Raw genomic sequence first — 5,857 nt, 5'->3', positions numbered from 1 at the left:
ATTCACCATTAAGACTACTTAGGATTACAACTTCACACCAAGAGAAGCAAGCTACTGGGGCGCCTGGGTGGCTCGGTCGGTTAAGCGTCTGACTTCGGCTCAGGTCACGATCTCACACTCCGTGAGTTTGAGCCCCGCGTCGGGCTCTGTGCTGACAGCTCGGAGCCTGGAGCCTGTTTCGGGTTCTGTGTCTCCCTCTCTCTCTCTGCCCCTCCCCTGTTCATGCTCTGTCTCTCTCTGTCTCAAAAATAAATAAACATTAAAAAAAAAATTTTAATAAAAAAAAAAAAAAAAAAAGAGAAGCAAGCTACTGCCTGTACCATGCTCAGGAAATGGAGTTCTCAGGGCTCCTGTGTGGCTCAGTCGGTTAAGCGTCCGACTTCAGCTTAGGTCATGATCTCACAGTTCATGAGTTCAAGCCCTGAATTGGGCTATGTGCTGACAACTCAGAGCCTGGAGCCTGCCTTGGATTCTGTATCTCCCTCTCTCTCTGTCCCTCCCCTGCTCAAGCTCTGTCTCTGTCTCTCAAAAATACATAAATGTTAAAAATTTTTAATAAAAATAAAAAATAAAAGAAACAGAGTTCTCAGGACGCCTGGGTGGCTCAGTCGGTTAAGTGTCTGACTCTTGATTTCAGCTCTGGACACGATCTCATAGGTCCTGAGATCGAATCCAGAATCAGGCTCTGTGCTGACCAAGTAGAACCTGCTTGGGGATTCTCTCTCTACCCCTCTCCCACTTGCGCATGTATGCTCTCTCTCTCTTTCTCTCTCTCCCTCTCTCAAAATACACAAGTAAACTTGAAAAAAGAGAAACTTAGACTTCTCAATGCTAATTTATAAAACTCATAGCAATCAATTTAAAGTTTGGCTAAATTCCAATAACTTTCCTTCCTTCAAAATCATCCCATATCGATATATCCAAGAACAAAGAACAATAGAACATGGTTAAACTTAATGGAGACCTTGCCAGGATTGAAAAAAAAAAAAAAACCATGATTGAATAAGCCAGGATAACCAGTTTGAACTACTCCACCCCAGGGAAGAGGGAGCAAGAGAATATAAAAGTGTAAAATAAATAAATAAATAAATAATGAAAGGGTCTATAGGGAGAGTTCCTGGAAAAGAGCATTTGTGGAACAATAGGACTTAAATCTTGTCCTTTTCCTTTTCCTTCCTCTTTAGGAGTAACTATGGTGAAGCACTTGATCATTCTCCTTTGTTATTGCTGTTCCAAAAGCAGCAGACACCACACATATATCTAGTGTGTTGGCACATGGAATAAGAACAGTGGAGTTGAAGGAGAATAGCATTGTAGGAGAAGGTAAATGCCTATTCACCATGCCTATTCACAAGCGAACAAAAACAGACAAATACATAGGAATAAAACCCAAAAAGAAATGGGAAAGATGATTATAAAGAAAACTTCACTGAAGAAAATGAAGATTTAAATAAATGTGCCTAGATGGGGAAATTATAAAGATGCCAACTCTTGCCAATGATTAACCCATAAACTTAGTGCAATTTCACTTAAAACATTAAAAATTGGATTCTGCATAGACAGACAGACAGATCTAGGCAAGCCACCCTGCTTTCCTCGCTGCACCATGAGGCCTGATCCCCACAGCCGTGGGCAGGCAGCATCACAGAGCTGAGTGATCCTGAGTTGTCTGGACTCCTGCAGTTCCCAGGACAGTGTGTGCCACAAAGCAGACACGGGAAACAGAAGAAGCTTATGATCCTACAGATGACAAAGAAGCCCATTGGTGGAGGATCTTATCCCACTCAAATCTGTAAGATTGATTTCCTAGCAATTGCTTCAGCTGGTATAACCGGAGAACACGATTATTTTCTTCCTTTTGGCCACTAAATGCCTGTGTGCACCACACATTCTGTGAGGGAAGAAGGGCAGAGCTTCTTAGATGATGATGGACATTCCACTGGATGGGACGAGGGCAGAGAGTGTGACATCTAACACAAGGGTGCAGTGTGAACTTCCTCATCTCCCTTCACATCCAGCTCCCTGCCTCCTCTATCCATCATGGTATTTGATTAGTTTTTGCATCATCTTGGACAAGAGGAGGGACTTGTCAACTTGAACGAGGGAGGCTCTAAGAAGTGCATCAACCAAAGGCACCCTCCCGTGGTTTCCTCACACCAGACTCAGAAAGCTGCTCACCTGTCACTCAGAAGAGGCCATTCTGGAGCTGTGAGACTACAGTGAGTGATGCCAATAAGGAGTACTATTTTGAACTGAACCCCTCCTTGTTCAGATATGTTTTGAATTTTTATTACACGGGTAAGCTACATGTCATGGAGGAGCTGTGTGGGGTTTTTTTTTCTGTTGCAGTAAGGGCTACTAGGAAGGCAAGGAAGAAAACTATGAGAAAGATTGGGACATGAAAAGCAATGATGTGAGTACAGGCTCTTCTGAAGACTTTTCTCTGAGAAGGAGCTGGAGAAGTTTGATAAGCTGCAATTTGGTCAACTACAGAAGAAGATCTGGATTTGAATGGAAAATCCAGCCTACTGCCTGTCTGCCAAGCTCATTGATTGCCATCACCTCCTTGAGTGTGGTGCTGGCCTCTGTTGTGGCCATGTGTGTCCACAGTATATCAGAGTTCCAGAATGAGGATGGAGAGGTAGATGACCCCGTGCTGGAAGGCTTGGAGATTGCATGCATCACTTGGTTCACCTGAAAGCTTGTCATCTGGCTGCTTGTTTCTCCCTTTCAAAAGAAATTCTGGAAAAACCCTCTGAATATAATTGACTTCATCTTCATTATTCCCTTCTATGCCACCTTGACTGTAGACACCAAGGAGGAAGAGAGCGAGGACATTGAGAACATGGGCATGGTGGTCCAGATCTTCAGGCTTATAAGGATTTTCCAAATTCTCAAGCTTGCCCAGCACTCAGTAGGACTTTGTTCTCTAGATATCACATAGAGACACAGCTACCATGAAGTTAGGCTGTTGCTTCTCTTTCTCTCTGCGGGCATTTCCGTTTTTTCTGTGCTTATCTACTCTGTGGAGAAAGATGACCACATCTCCAACCTCACCAGCATCCCTATATGTTGATGGTGGGCCACCATCAGCATGACTACTAGGGGCTATGGAGACAACCACCGAGTCACCTTGGCCAGGAAGCTTATCGCCAGCACATGCATCATCTGTGCTATCACTATCAATGGCCTATCACCATTATCTTCAACAAGTTTTCCAGAAGCAGAAGGACATTGATGTGAACCAGTGCAGTGAGGACCCACCAGAGACATGTCACAAGCTACCTTACTTTAACAGTAGAGATATTTATGCACAACAGATGCACTCCTTCATCACCAGTCTATCTTCTATGGGAATTGTGGTGAGCAATCCCAAGTCTACATATGCTTCAAGCACTGAAGACAATGAGGATGTTTATAACATGGCATCCTTGGGGAATTACACTGCAACATGAGCAGGGACATTTGTGCCTTTATCTTGCATTCTTTCCTGATGTTAGGGTAACACAGCTTTATAAACTTCAATGGGTTCGTTAAAATCATTAAATTCTCAGTGTGTACCTTACAGCCATACTTGGACATTCATTGCTCCAAGATGGTAGAATGTTCTTTATTTTTCCACAGTAAAGTGAATTAAGTGCCTTGTTCTAAAATTTATGTTTTACAAGAAAGAGTTGTGATATGATTTTGGGAAAAAAGGTGAATGGTATTGGGTGGAACTTATTGCTACGCCTTATGTATCATTCTGTGTTTGTCATTTACTCAATTGAGCTAAGTGTGAATTACTGATAAGAAGAATCAAAGGTCCAGTGACTGAAGACTACATGCTTGTTAAGATCCACAAAAGGAGACAATGCATGTAAATCCATGTCCATATTCTAAACATGGGAATTTGGAGCACACTTGCCTAATTCTGTATGGGAAAAAATTGGATTTTGCAATGAATGACATTAGTGTAACTCATTATACATTTAGAGAAAATTAAGATACAAAGTCTACCTCAAACTACATGTACAAAAACACACACACATTACAAATATACGCTACTAGTAGGTTAAAAAAAGAACCTAACTCTAAAGAAGTTCTTTCTTTAACTCTAAAAAGAAAAACTGTATTTATATTAAAAGGAAATATAGGCAGGGTGCCTGGGGGGGGGGGGGGTTCAGTCAGTTCAGCATCTGACTCTTGATTTCAGCTCAGGTCATAATCACCAGGTCGTGTGATCAAGCCCTGTGTCAGGTTACACACTGGGCATGGAAGCCTACTTCTCTCTCTCTCTCTCTCTCTCTCTCTCTCTCTCCTTTCTCTCTGCCACTCCACCCCACTTGTTCTCTCCCTCTCTCTCTAAAAAAATATTAAAGAAAAAAAGGAAATATAGGCAAATGCTTTCTAGTAAATGTGGGATGTGAAGACTCCTAAAAAAATATCACAGTTCAATACAAAAATTGACAGGAACAGACTAGTTAAAATTCCAGATTGATGAAATATACCACAATAAAAATAAAAAATCAAGGACAGTGTTGAGAGAAACTATTGAGCCATGAATGCAACAGGTGACAATAGGCATACTTCAACAGTGGCAAAAGACTACCATGTGCAAAGTGCAGCAAATCTAAACATAGAAAATGAACTTGCTTTTCTCTCACACAAATAAAGTAATTTTGGTGAGGGAAGAAACCAGTCCCCACTTTCCCGTGTTGTTAAAGTAGGCTGGGGGACGGGGTTCGTATGTTTCCTGTGAGCCAGGATATGTCCTGAGAAGGAACCTGGGACAGAGGCCTGCTCACAAGCACCAATACATACCTCCCTGCTAACACACACACCACCTGCCATAGGGCCCCCCAGTGAGCTGAGGGTCCCCGAGTCAGTTAGGAGTTCCTGGGAGAAAGGTGTGCCTCAGGACATAATTCCCACCGGGAAGCCACAGAGGGGATGCTCGGCTGGGTGCATGAAGATCCCATATGTGCCACACTGCAGCGTGAGAATGGAGTGCTAAATGGTGCTGGGTTAATTTGCTACCCCTTTGGGGAAAGAAGTCAAGTTGGATCACACCTCCTACCTTTCACAAAGGTAACTTCCAAGTAGATCTGTGAGACCCTTCAAGTGTAAAAGTATGAAGGAATTAGGAAACCCTATAGGAGACTCTTTGTAATTGGGGCATGAGGGAGGACATCCTAAGCCACACACAAAAACAAGAGGCAACGAGGGAAAAGAAGCCTGCCTTCCAGGTAACAGGAGGTCAAGAGCAAGAGAGGAGGGAAGTGACAGGGTGTGAGGTGATGCATGCAGCATGTGTAGCAGACAAGGGACTGGCCAATCCTCTGCAGGACTGTCCTGGACTGTGGTGTAACACCCATCTGCATCTTAGACCAACTGGTGGCCCGCCCCCGGAAAGGAGCCTGGAGCCAGCACTAGCCACAGTTGTCAAACTCTAAGCTGAATAGTGCTGTGGCGGCTTAGAGATTGACTTGGTGAGGGCTGTGCCTATCTGTCGGTGGCACATCAAGGTGAGGGGATTATGGCTGAAACTGCTTTGAGAGTGGCACATAGGGCTCTGGGGAAGGATGCAGACTTTGAGACTGGAGGCATCCGCTGGGAAGCTGGATGTCTGCAACCTCAGGAGCCACTTAATGGGGGCGGGGGGGAGGTCAAATCACAAATTTCCCAGGAGAGGTAGCAAGCTGGGGAGGGCACTGGGAGCTAGTGTGCAAGCCAGTACCCACAGGCACCAAATGTAGACGTAATCATGAGATGAATAAGAAGCAGAACCAGGGCTTTTTGGGAGCTGGAAGGCAGTCTGTGGGGGCAGTTCCAGATTTAGCCAAGAGGCAGGCAAGGCTGGGGTGGGCCCCATCAA

General features: G+C 44.2%; 1 pseudogene; it reads left to right on the top strand.

The window, feature by feature from the left end:
* Window positions 1-581: 581 nt before the first annotated feature.
* On the top strand, window positions 582-4,145 carry LOC101092168 (annotated as a pseudogene).
* The last annotated feature ends 1,712 nt before the right edge of the window (window positions 4,146-5,857 follow it).

This window comes from Felis catus, chromosome X (assembly GCF_018350175.1).
Source record: "Felis catus isolate Fca126 chromosome X, F.catus_Fca126_mat1.0, whole genome shotgun sequence".
NCBI lineage: Eukaryota > Metazoa > Chordata > Mammalia > Carnivora > Felidae > Felis > Felis catus.
This window is presented reverse-complemented; position numbering and strand designations above follow the sequence as displayed.